The following is a 14,304-nucleotide window of genomic DNA, read 5'->3' on the forward strand; positions in this document are numbered from 1 at the left end:
TTATGTACAAGCCCTTACAGTTCATCATTTCCTCGTTTTTAAGAAAAGAAGTATACGTCTATATATATATATATATATATATATATATATATATATATATATATATATATTCATATTCGTCAAATATGGTATAACTATGTACAGAAATTACGTTAGAATTTCGAATTGTATTCTAATTGCGGTCGAACAATTGCCAAGAATAGAGTTAAAATATATAGTGACTATTTATGGTAATATACTCTATGAATTTATTTCATATTTAGTGTCACATGTTTAATCCACGATAACTTTCTTTGCTTTTATTATTAACAATTCCAAAGAGATTACTTAGGTCACTGAAGTATATTAAAAGCGCGACCAACTACCTCACATGCTAAGATCATTGGTAATCAGCTAGAAACACTGATACTGATTAAAAGTAAAAAGTAAAATAATCGAATAATGTTATACTTAATCCATTAAGTTTACTGGATGCATCGATTTTGTAGAAGAATTTTATCGACCTAATTTAAACTGACATGTGCACAGTTAAACTGCTTATTCATGCCGAGCCGCTAAACCAATATCAAGCACAAGCGAAGCGAAATCGAACCAACTCATTAAAACCCACCCCTCGAACGTTCCAATCCCATCATACCCTCGTCCGTACTGACCGGTCCCACGCACGGCCACGCCATCCCTCCAAGGGCAGTTTAATTCGACGCTGCCCCATTAACAAACAAGATAAAAACTTCGTGATTATAACCCTTCGCCATACATCCCAATTAAAACCTCGTCCTCCGCGTCCCGTCCCTCAACCCTTCGTTTCGTGTTTCCGTTTCGCAATCAGCGTAAATCAACCCTCGGCCAGGGCCGGAGGATCCCTTCTGCTCCCGTGGAGCGGGCAGCTCGGGATACCACCTCCCCTCTGCTCCGCTAGCCCCCCGTTCTCAATCCGCGTCGCTCCGGACTCGGTAGTTCGTCCGTTTCTCTCGGGGTGGGTCAGGACCCTGGGGGGCGAGAGAGGAGCAGGAGTAGGAGAGCGGGGGTGGGTGCGGGTGGTCGCTCTGACGTCCCGTTGTATTTGTTCGGGACGATAAAGCCTGATGGACGGATATGTCCGCACATAACAGCATATATTCCGCAGTGTTCCGCTTCCAGGCAACTGATCGACCAGAACTCCCCGGAACCCGTCCATAACCGTACATCGTCGAAGATTGGACCAGATGGGCGGCCGACTATGGCAGCGGTGGTGGAGAAGGATGACGGGGAGGAAAGGGGGTCGTGCGCGCCGCGCTTTCCAATTTGAATTTTAATTTACGGGGTGAGCGAAAAGCGAAAATTTATGGGGATCGTTCGTCGACGCCCGTGATACGTACCAATCTCCGTTGTTCCGAGAGCGGACCCCACGATAAGGGGAGCTAGGGGCAGTGCGGGTCGACGCTGTTTTTCGCCAGTATTTTTGATTGGATTAAGCCGTCACAGAACGATTTATTGTTACGAGAGGAGGGAAACTCGCGATCATTTTAATTGCAAATGGATTAATAACTGTTTAAGATAAATATATACGGAGTGAGCATATAAAAATCTAATGAAAATTAAATTTATTAATAAATTAATAAGTATCCATTTTTTTTTCTAATATTAATATCAAATTTGTTAATGAAAACTATTACCTATTCTGTCTTCAGCTTTTTTGTTTTATTTTTAAAATAACTAAAATATATAGTACTAGTTGATGTATCGTCTTATTAATTATCTTTATTATAACAAATGATCATCCTATCGTCGAAATCATATCGTTAATCATGTTCCTCTCATAACAGATATAATCAATACAAGATTAGAAATTTATTTGACATACAATAACAGGTTAATTGAAAAGTCTTCGGCCTGATACATAGGTGGCGCTACTAGAATTAAATCCATATGTTTTTTCGTTAGCCCTCACCCTCAAAAGATGCGTGTATAAATCAGACAGCTGTCGGATCATTAGTTTGTGAATTGTAATATTTTGAGTGAAGCAACTTTTGTTATTGTGAAAAAAATGGATGAAAAGGAATCTCGCGTGTTGATAAAATATTACTTTTTGAAGGGAAACAATACTGTTGAAGCAAAAACTTGACTTGATGCCGAGTTTTGCGGGTACTGCACCAGGAAAATCAACTATCAAGGATTGTTATGCTAAGTTTAGATGTGGTGAAATGGGCACCGAAGACGTTGAACGTAGTGGACGTCCAAAAGAGGTTGTTACCGACGAAAATTTTGAACGACCGTAAATTGAAATTGAATAAAATTGCAGACACTCTAAAAATATCCCCTGAATGTGCACATCATATCATTCACGAATATTTGGGTATGAGAATGCTTTGTGCAAAGTGGGTGCCGTGCGAGCTCACTTTTTACCAAAAATAACGACGTTGATGATTCGGAGCAGTGCTTGAAGATGATCAAGCGTAAGAAACCCGAGTTTTTGCGTCGATATGTGACAATGGATGAAACATGGCTCCATTATTTCACTCCGACGTCCAATTGACAGTCATCCGAGTGGACTGTACATAATGAACCCGTTCCAAAGCGTGGGAAAACGCAACAGGCAGCTGGCAAGGTTATGGCGTCTGTATTTTGGGATGCGCACGGATTAATTTTCATTGACTACCTTGAAAAAGGAAGGACCATTAACAGCGACTATTACATAGCATTATTGTGCCGTTTGTAGGACGAAATCGCCGAAAAACTGTCGCATTTAAAGAAAAAGAAAGTGCTGCTTCACAAAGACAATGCACCTGTTCTCATATCTTAAAAAAACTCGCTATGAAGAAATTTTCGTCGAATAAAGGGGTGATCGACGAAACTGAGGCCTGTTTTGAAGCAAAGGACAAATTGTAGTACAAAAATGGTATCGAAAAGTTGGAGGGCCGCTATAATCAATGTATCACCCTTGAAGGGAATTATGTTGAATAAAAAAAACTAATTTTGCCAAGGGGACTTTTCAGTTAATCTGTTATTTGTTAAAATTGTAAATGTCGGTATATCAAAACATACTAAAATAAATATTTCAAGAACTAGCTTACTAACTAACTTTTTTAAAAGGCATTCATTAAATCTAATTTTCAAATTTCAATAATCAACAACGTATTAATATGTTTAAATTATTACACCACCGGGCATTATAATAAAGTAACATAAGTAAGATTATTTTCAGGATCGCAATAACTTCAAAGCATTAGTCTTAATATATATGACATAACTTATCATATACATGATCTTTCTTTACTTTTTTGTTATAGACAACATACATATTTGTATATTAAAACAGATAATTAGCAATTGACATGTTTATTAAAACAATAACAGACACAATTATGTAATTTACTTTTTACAAATTAGAATTATATATTAATGTATTTACATTCATAAAATTATCTATTTATTTTTCAAAACTTAGTTTTATAAAGTAAATAAACAAAATAATTTATACAAGGTTTAAACAACAAAATATCATACAATCACATATCTTATTATATTAGTTGTGTTAAACGTCTTAATATTTATCAATGTTTCTTTAAAATATTTATAAATTTACTGTTAATAATTCATAATTTATTTCGTTTGTCCTATGTTTCATGAATGCAAATTTAATTAATTAGTTTTATTTTAACTGTTACATATTTTTATTACTTCATTTATACTCTTTATATCTCAAAATAATAATTTCTTTGCCTAAATTTTCAAATAAAATTGCATTTATCTTTGTTTATTTACTCTACTCTTCGATGTTACCTTTGCAGGTAGCTCATGTTTAATTTACCTTCTATGGCCTTCCTTTGTCTAGTGCTTTCTATTTTGTCTTATGTCGCACATGGGATTATCTAACAGCTTACCAACAAATGAGGAATTCTATGAAGCTATTTCGTTTTAACTCTTGATGCACTAATTAACATATGTATTACGTGCAACTATATATTTAACCACTTTCTTTTTCACATACTTAAACATTCTTCTCCGTGCTTTTTTTGTCCAGCTCAAATAATAATCACTTATTTAGCTATTGAAGTTTTTTTAAAGATTTTCTATCAAGACATAAATTTATTAATTTAATAATATTTACACTGAAAGCAAGATACACTGAAAGCAATAGACGAAAAGAGAAGCAACTTTACACTGAAATATTTAGCTCTTTGCATAACTGAAAAGTAATTTTTCTTGTGATCTTGCGTATTTTTTTTTGTACATTTGCGTATATGTTGGTTTTTTAAGGTAAATTTTTCTGCTATGTTGCTCTCACTCGCTAGTATTTGATCTTTAAATTTCGTTTCAATCAATGTATGACTAATTTTGTTCTCTTTTTCACCATCATATTATTATTTCATTTATAAACAGTAGTTCGATTTAAATACAGATTTAAAATTATGAAAAACTCAATATTGTATTGACTTGAATTATATTGTATCATTGATAGTATTTCTTGAAGAAATTTGCTACTGAAACCCATCAACTATTTCAATACTTCAATTGTCTAATTGGTTTCACCGATACAAAAGTGATGATTTAGATGTCAATAACAAAGAATGGATTAAAATCCTTTGATTGCAAAATGTACTGGACGAAAGTCCAACTAAAATTCTGATTCTGAATTTTCAGGCAACTTTGCAATATATAAATCAACTGTCTCCGAATGTTTTCATGTCATGGAAAAGACAAAAAAAGTGAAAATGGCTAGGACACAAATTGATTAAAAACGAAATTTCGAACTGCCTCGTCGAGAGCCATCCACATCCACACGAAATGTCCATGGCTATAGTATTTTCTGCATGTGGTAGTATCAGCAAGATGTAGTGTATTAAGGGGCACTAAAATTAAATGTGATTGTTATTACAGATGTCTACTGACGTCAGCTGATCAAGTACAACGACGTATTGTTGTCGAATGGGAAATTCTACCGCACCCAGCCTACTCACCTGACTAACGCCTTTTGGTTAACATTTCAGATCTATGTAGCATGGCTTAGCTGGCATGTGATTTCGAAATTGTGAAAAAGTGCAAAAATCTATTATTGGATCTCTGCCTAACGTCTGTTGCCATAAAGTTTGGTATAAGTTGTTGTGGTACAATAGTAATTTACAAAATAATTTATTACTAGTGGTCTGTTGTACTTGCATTAATAGTTAAGCAAGGCGAATACGGGATCAAAATGTATTTTCCAAATTAAAATAAAACTAACCAGCTTAAGCTAAAGTTAAGAATAATGTACTATATAAGCTCATGTAAGCTATATTGCTGCCACGTTGCTGCGTTTACGAAATTTAATTTCAGATTTTGAATCGAAATATTGTATCACTTCGTATATCTATTTATTTCAGTGGTTATGTAGCGATAAGCATTGGCTTACTAGTTGGTTTAATGTTTCACTGCAACCTCATTTTTGCATTGATTTTAAGCATGGTTGAGAGTTTCTTTCCACTAACTTGCTTGACTTGATTTTCTTTCTTTACTAGCGGAGAAGGTGTTATCTTGGCTATCTTCCTCTATTATCCTTCTGTCCTATCTCCTGTTCTAAGTTCGTCCTCATTGGTGAAATATTCTTCTATATAGTTGTCTACTTTTCTTGATGTCTCTTCGATGTTTTGTAAATGATTGTGCAAATACAATGACGCAGCTGCAATATCATTAGTTAATTCCAACAGTATTTAGCTTAACTGCTGATTAGTTGCTTTCAATTCGTTGTTTTGTTGCATATTTTATTATAAAGATAAAACTTTGATCATTTGAACCTTCTTTGTTTCGCGGAACGTATTCATTTCACTATTGTTTCCATTATGTTATCTTTTAGGAAGTGTTTTTAAGAAAAAACTAGACTAATTTTGGGAGTAAGCAGAACTTTAAGTTTGATATAAAATATTGTCGGTTGGTAAGCATTTATTTTTTAATTCTACGACAGTAGCATGTTATATAACTTGAGGTATTTTACTTTGGTTTTTGATATATTCATAAAGTATATAATGTTGTTCGAAAATCAGAACAAGCATTAATTAAAAAGATGAAAAATGTGATCTAATTTGACAGTGCACGTGTTTTTATACCTATTTAAAATTTTCCACATATTTTGTAAAAATGATCAAAGTATAGCTGTAAAAATATGTGTCAGTATTTCTGTTCCTATCACAACCACTTTTATTTCAACATCATGCATCAAATGCAACTTGTATCAAGTTCACTATTATTATTTTATTAAACATATACTTATAATTTGTATATAACAATTTAGGTCTCATAACTAAACGAACGACTTGTTTCGAATTGCTTTACAATGAAGGCAGACAAATTACGACATTTTCCTATGATACCATACTGATATATAATCGCTAATGTCTAAGGTCGGTAAGTTATATCTATAGAATTCTTTTGTGTGGAATAAAATATTTGACCATAAAACGTGGATGGTATCATTACAATAAATAGGATTGTAGATGAAGTGAACGATAAATGAGAACGGGTCGAGAATGGCACGTTTTTCTTTCGCTTTCTCCCATACCGAAAACGGTCGGCTTTAAAAAGGATTATATTTCAACTGTTAATTGCGGAATTTCTGGAGCGTCGCCACGTCGTCGAAAGAAGCCGAATAAAAAAAGCAGAAGCAATCTATACCCCGCCCAGCCCCGCGTAGTCTACGAAAAACCGGCCCGGCGATGTTCCGCGTGTTGCATAATTTACACGAAACGATCTAGCAAGCTCATTCCGCGCGACATTTATACGCGTGAGTTAGGGCGTTTCTTTCGTTTTACTTTTCCGCTTATCTCGCCACTAAATTTCTGATTTTAATGGAAAAAGAGTGGAAGCAATTTCCTTGCTTCGCGCGCGCCCTGCCTACATTCCCTCGCCCCCGCACCGACCAAGTTTCACTCGATCTCTGTCTCGCACACTCTCGTTCGAACCGACCCCCCTACCCCTCCAGCCCCAGCAGCGGCAGCGCTCCTGGCGGCCGAGCACTTAACTTTTACGAGCGCTTTTTTAAATTGGGTCTATTGTTATTGGCAATTTAAAGCAATCGAAAGCGTCTCTGGAATTTTAAATTGGATTTTTCACTGAGTTACGGTGGCGCGGGATCCGTGGGCGGCAGGGGGTAGGGGCGTTGATAGATGCTCAGTGTCGATCCCTTCTTCCATTAGGCTTAAGAGAGTGGAGTGCAATCAACCGTGAGGGGCGGAGAGTTGACTTATTAATTCGGAGTAGCGTCGTAATTCATTTCCGACTAGTAATGAATTGTTCTGTCTTAATTAGAAGATAGTAGAGACAAGGATCAGCGATAATGTGAGGTTTGTTACGAGGCTCTTTAAAATGGAGCTGTTTTCTAACTTAAATTGTAGCCAGATAAGAGTTGAGTATACTTTGACGTATATTTTAATGACGTGTCGCCTTCATGAACATAACAAGTATTATAGATTGAAAATATTTGCCAATGTAGTAATACGCTTTGCCGTGCTATTGTTTCATACAAAATTATTTACCTTTCTTCCCTTTAAGATATTAATAAGATTTCCTTTTTATTTTTTTTATGTCCCGATTTTTGGATCATTGATTGAATAAGAGCCAATAAATAGAAGCTGCTTGAACTGAAATAGATTGTTTTAGTATCTACATATTGACAGTTTACAGATTACTATCAGAAATTTTGTTACAAAGGACCTATTAAAACTTATTAATTAAATAGCACTGAAATAGTTTCTTCAACTATATGTGATAAAATAAAATTAAAAAGGCCGGCTTGATTGTTGTAGTGATCAAGTAGACTAGACAGTCTACTATACATTTTAACTATGCATTGTAAATAATGTGTTTTCTTCAACGAACAAACCAGAAAGAAGTTACCTATACACCTGGTTTTATTTATAATACCTGGTATCACCTGGCAGTTATACTATGGAATTGAATGAAAAGTAAAATCGACCAAGTTCTAATTCTGCTGTGATATAGTTGTCAATTTATGTTTGTGATTTTTCTCAAAACAAGAATGCATCCGACAAGAAAATTCATATCACCAGTCATATCTGTAACCAGACTGGATAAGAAGGCATGTCTTTTGAGATGATCTCTAAGTTTCTCCTTTAGTCAGTAGGCTTAATGCCGAGAACCACAGTTTGGAACCTACATTAAGCAGTATATAAAAGGATCAGCGATAATGTGAAATTTTTTACGAGGTTCTTTGAAGCAGAACTGTTTCCAAGCTTAAATTGTAGCCTGATAAAAAGTGTGGCACATTGTAATGGTCTGTCGTCTTCAAATAAATAAAAATAGATTGACAATATTTGCCGCTTTGCTGTTCCAGTTTGATACAAAATTATGTACCATTTTTCTCTTTTATATATTGATAAGATTTCTTTTTATTTATTTTATATACTAGTTGCATTAATTGAATAAATTATTTTACTATTGTTATGTTGTATGTAATATATATTTTACTAGGGTTATTAAAAGAGCTGCCACGAAAAGCAATAATCAAGTTGAGTTATATATTTAATGCTTGTTTAAGACTGAATAATTAATATTCCGGAATGTCTTAAGGCTGCTTGAGTAACTATGGTTCAAAAACATGACAAATAGGCCGAACAAGTTAGATCTTGCAGGCCTAGTTCTCTGCTACCTGCCATAACAAAACATTACATTACAACATTATTTGAGAAACTACTCTTAAAATATGTTGATATATGAAATACCATATTTTCAGATCGGATATCGAAATATCTACTCGACAATCGAACAAGTGTACAGAGTAACAACGGTTTTTGAAAAGACATTTGAAGAAAAGAAATATTACCTTCCAATATTCCTGGATGTCTCACAAGCTTTTGACCGGGTACGGCATTTGGGATTAATCTATAAAATGAGCAAATTGTTACCGCGAAATTACTGTCAACTACTGGTATCATATATCATCTCGAGACCGTGCATATATTTGATCTATACTGCTAATATCCCAACAACAAAAGAAACAGTACTTCAACATTTTCCGACGACACAGTTGTCATGGAAAATATATATCTCTGTTTAAGACTATAGAAAAAGTACAAGAGCGGTCAACAAGATCTACAAAAGGACTAGAGACTGAAAAATACCACTTAATAGCTCTAAATCAGTCCATGTTAATTTTGTGTTGTAACGAAATGACAAAAACCTAATTATGTTAGACATATTAGACAAAAATCAGAGCAGATAAGTCTCAAAGTCAAGCAACTGTATTGGCTAGTCGGAAGATCACTCTCAACTTACCTAATATTAAAGAGATTGGTTTATCAGTCAATCATAAAGCTAATTTGGACCTATGGGGTGCTATGGGAGACTAAAACATCAATCCAACTGATAAGCTAAAACACTACGTGTTCTACAATTAATTACCAATGCTTATCGCTGCGTAACAAACGAAGAGCTGCACGATAACCTCGAAATCAAATAGATAAATGAAGTGATCCAAGATTTCTACTGGATACAATACCCCTACTGGAAAACACACAAGAAATAAAAATATTGAAGCGAATCAAACCACACAAACTTGTTCAGTGTATAAGTGTATTCTGATTCCAGGGTCAACTTCCGCGTTGTTGTGATAACATCAAAAATAAATTTAATTTCGTTGTTTTAATTTTTTTGTTTTAATTAGATACTCAGCGATAATTATGGGTAATTAATCGAAGAACTTTTTGTCGCTGAGTTACTAGTCAGTGTAATAGTTTAGTGCAACCCTATGTTAGTATCCAATAAGCCCAAATAAGCTTTTAAACTGACTGTTGAACCATAGGTTAAATTGGGAGTATCTTCTGACTCTTGTAACCAGTACAATTGTTTCATTTTGGGTCTGATCTGCTTTGCGTCTTGTCAGATGTGATAAGTAATAGTAATTGTATAAGTAATTGTTGTTAACAACTTGTTAATTTCGTTTACTGCCACGTTGCATAAAGAGTACATTTATTGTATTTTATTTTGAATTATTTTTGGACAATTTTTCGAGGACAAAATTTGAGTAAATCAAATTGATTATTAATTGAATGTAAAAAGAGTTTTATTTTCCCATAATATTAGCCATTAAGGCAACACTAATAACTTTTAGCTTACTTTAGTGAAATGCCATCAATTTATGTTGCTATTACATTCATTAAAAGAGGTTTATGAAACTGTGTTATTTCAATAAACAAACAAGTTTGGTTAAACTACAATTAGTACCTCAATTATGATCAGTGAAGGGAGTAAGGTTATCATATAAAAATTTAAAACAAGTGTCAGATAAAATAATTAATTCCGATTCCAAATATTGGAGGTTTTGATGCTTATTTCATAAACATTCTAAGTTAAACACATCTTCGGAAATGTTGTCATGATAACAAAACAAAATAGTTAAAAAGATAATAAATAGTTATCAAACAAAATTATTTTCGTAGTAAAGTTGTATGTTTGTTACACACAATATAAGAAACAAGTCTACAGAAAATATATAACTTGATAAATATAGATGAGACCCAGAAGGATATTATTGAAAACAACATTCTTAGATCAAGGTTTCCTGGATATTTTATCCTCCTTTTCCCTTAACAAAAAAGCTAACAAACACAAAGAACGGTTACAAGCGATTTCCGTCGATTTTAATGTTTCCGTCGACTTTTCCAACATCCATATCCCGAACGACTCTATCGACGAACGAGTCCCCCCACGGTTTGGCTCCAGCCGAAAGAGAAACGACCAAGTTGCAACGGCGACAAACGAAAACAAACCAATAAATTTTCCGAAATACAGTTTTCAGTTCATTTTCTGCGAGTTTAGTTGCGATTTCACCCCATAAACTGTCTGAGCTTGCCATCGTCGTACAAACAGAGCCTTGATTAACGATGCGATTGGCATTTTTTCCTTTCCTTCTTCCTCCCCTTCCTTCTATACTAGTTCGTCTTTTTTTAACAAGTAAAAAATCGTTCCGGATATCGACATTTCCATTTATGAAGGAAAACATTGTTCACATGTAATAATTCAGTTTACGGACCTTTTTTTATAGTTTTAGATTTTTACATGTATTGTCTTGAGTTCAAAGTTTTTTTTGTTTTAAACCACATAATAATAGATAATACCAAATTATGCTTTTGATAATATAACTCAAAGGAGTCTTATGGTAAGTGTTTTTAATATTACAAGGAAAATTGATTTCACCTTTGCTTTTTTTTAATTTATTTTACAAACTCTTTTTTATTCAATGTAACTACAATTTCAAAAAATGGTTCATAACTATAACGAAGAGAACTGTATTATGTCTGAATTGATCAAATGTCAATAAGAATTTTAACTTACAAGATATTAGTTAAAAAGTTGGTATTAGATGTATTATTAATATTAATTAAATAGAAGATTGTTAATTGATTTTCACTGTTAATCTACGTATATCATTGATTAGTACATTACATTTAAACGGGAAAATTATACTAAAATAGCAGATTGTTTAATAAGTTTTGTGCTTGATATAGCAAGAAAGGTATTGTTATGCAAGCTCAACCAATATTGTTATAATTATTATAGTAGATTAAAAAAGATTTTGAAAATTTGTATAATTTTTTTGTCGATAAAATATGAATGAAACAAATATTAATTGTTCATTTGTTGATTGATTAGATGATCATTGACTGAACAAGAGCTGATAAACAAAAGATATATTAGGCTGTAGTGTTGAGTTTAATATGGATCCAAATACCATCACGAATTTATGTCAGTAAATTAAAACAAATGTTATTTTAACATCCATCAGATTTATCAAATTTAGCTTCCTTTGACTCTATATACTTATATATGGAGTAAAAAGCACGCGCAGATATATAAATGCCTTTTTTTTGGTAATCCTCAGATTACTAGAGCAAATAATATTACACACTGGTACAGGACAGGCGATTATATATTCCGAGATGATCTCTAGGTTGGTTACTCTCTAGTGAGTAGGCTTAATGTTAAGGATCGTAGTTCAGAAACCACGTCAAGCAGTAAATCCAGCCCAGATAAACTTTAGTTTGTCAAAAAAAACTTATTAAAAGATTATTCAAAGGAAAACCTACCTATGCTATCAAAAATTGTTTAAATCACCTGAATGGGAAGTTTCATCGCATTTGCTCCACTCTCCAGACCGGGCTCCATCTGATTACCACCTTTTTGCATCGATGGAGTACGCGCTTAAAGCAGCTATCTCGAAGAAGTTAAAAAATTGCTCGATTAATTGTTTTAGCTCAAAGGGAAACTGTTGTTTTGGGATGGCATCCATACATTGCCTAAGAGTTGGGTAAATTATATAGAACCAAATGTCCAATACTTTGAATATATATAATCTATTTATTCATTTTAAATAATGTATTTTCTTTATCCACTAATAAACAGGAAAGGAATTACCGATAAACCTGGGATCCTTTATACCTCTTTATAGGAATGACTGAATAATAAAAACGACCACTGGTTTTCAATATTTTATTATCATTGAATTTTATTATCATAGAACTTCATGGAACTTCCATTAATAGAGCAATAGAACTAACTTCCATAGAAGATAGAAATAGATACTTATGGATAGAAGGCGAAAATTCTAGGGTTAAGATAAAGGAAATCAAGAATTTGAGTCAAAAGGTGAACTACTGGGTTTACTAACAAATTCTATACTTGATCAGGTACAATAGAATAAGAGATGAAATTTAAAAAGCTTATAAAAGTAAAAAAGTATCTTTAGCTACATCCTTGCGCTCATAAGCTACAGGAAATATTACATTACAAAATACATTAGATTGCAAAAGAGGCGAAAACACATCTAATATAATGGAAATTATCACTATGACTACATTGATTAATGACCATGCGGCTCTTGCTTTCAGAGACAATAGCAAAGAAGCAACTAGAAAATTACAACAGACCACTGATAATATAAGTAAATGAACTCAGACATAGAAAATAAAAAATAACCAAACCAAATCTGGAAATGTGCAGTTCTCCTATAATCACACCGCACAAACACCAGTAACAGTAAATAGTATCTCCGAATGTTTCTTGGTGCAAAACTAAAAAAATGGAAAGAACTGGAGTTGAAATATAGGTTAACTTTATGGCGAAGAAAATCACAGTTGTCAGTGCATAATAAATTACTATTATCAAGCAAATATTAAAACTAATATGGACCTACGGAACTAAGTTTTGGTGATGTACCTCGAAAGGCAATGTTAGTATACGGTTTGCAGAACAATGTTCTGAGATAATAAGTGTACCCAGAATTGTAGGATGGAATATAGGAAGAATAGGATTGATTACTTACATCAAGACCTTCAGATGCCGACTATTCCTCCAGAAATCAAAAGAATCGCAGGGAGACATGAGGATATATTCCATTCTTATGTTAATGTCGAAGTATTGCAATTTTCAGATAAATCCAGAACAGGATGCAGACTCAATATAATTAAACTATTCTATGTACAGTATAGTATAGTGAGGTGTATTTGATTGAAAAAAATAGCAGTGTTAATGCATAAACATTACTGGACCAGAGATTATGTTAGACCAAATGGGTCCACCTAGATATATATCTCTTTATTATTTATTAAAGCCTCATGGGCTATTTACGACCTAGTACATGTAAATGACCCTGTAAATGTTACAGAAAACATATATCTGAAAACATCTGTTCCATGGATCCCTTTAAGCCAAAGAACCGCCTCTGGAAGGATCTGCACCTATTACAAATGGGTGGGTTTTCTCCCTCTCAAGAGAACCTCATGAGTCAATTTGCAGTGGCCTATTCGAAGTCGGGAGAAGATACCTAATTTGCGCCTACCAATGTTCCGAATATTGGTGAAAGGTCTTGGTAAAATTCTTTTTTTACTTCGCATAGTTTATTATTTACCATCAGATCCCGGTTTAATTGATCCTGTTTTTTTATATGTGTGGTATAATGGGAATTCAGGTCTCTGCTCCAATGAAGAAAAATCTCCGAAAGCAATCCTTCCCTCCTCCCGCTCTCTCATTACCCTCAATTTTCATGTGAGATGGAATCCACATGTAAGTAATATTCTTGCAATTATTGTGAATGATAACGTTTAGCTCTCGCATGCACATTGTTAGTGGATGATGTGTCTGTACTGATCCAAAACTCTCTAGTGAGTTCATGGAGTCAGTGACAATTACCACCGAGATCACTTCTAGGCTGTTTTGAATGTATTTTAGGGTTTTATAAATGGCCAGCAATTCGACAGTAAAAATGTTTACCAAAGAGGGCAATTTAAAATGCTTTTCCTTTATTATTGAAGTATACGCAACTCCCTATATTCATTA

At 33.7% G+C, this 14,304-nt stretch overlaps 1 long non-coding RNA gene across 1 annotated transcript in view; it reads left to right on the top strand.

Moving 5' to 3' along the window:
* Positions 1-14,304, top strand: part of LOC143200023 (uncharacterized) — a 207,424-nt gene that overhangs the window by 70,285 nt on the left and 122,835 nt on the right. The window lies entirely within an intron of this gene.

This window comes from Rhynchophorus ferrugineus, unplaced genomic scaffold (assembly GCF_030347505.1).
Source record: "Rhynchophorus ferrugineus isolate W39M unplaced genomic scaffold, kcgeb_rfMv2 rfM1, whole genome shotgun sequence".
Classification (NCBI taxonomy): domain Eukaryota; kingdom Metazoa; phylum Arthropoda; class Insecta; order Coleoptera; family Curculionidae; genus Rhynchophorus; species Rhynchophorus ferrugineus.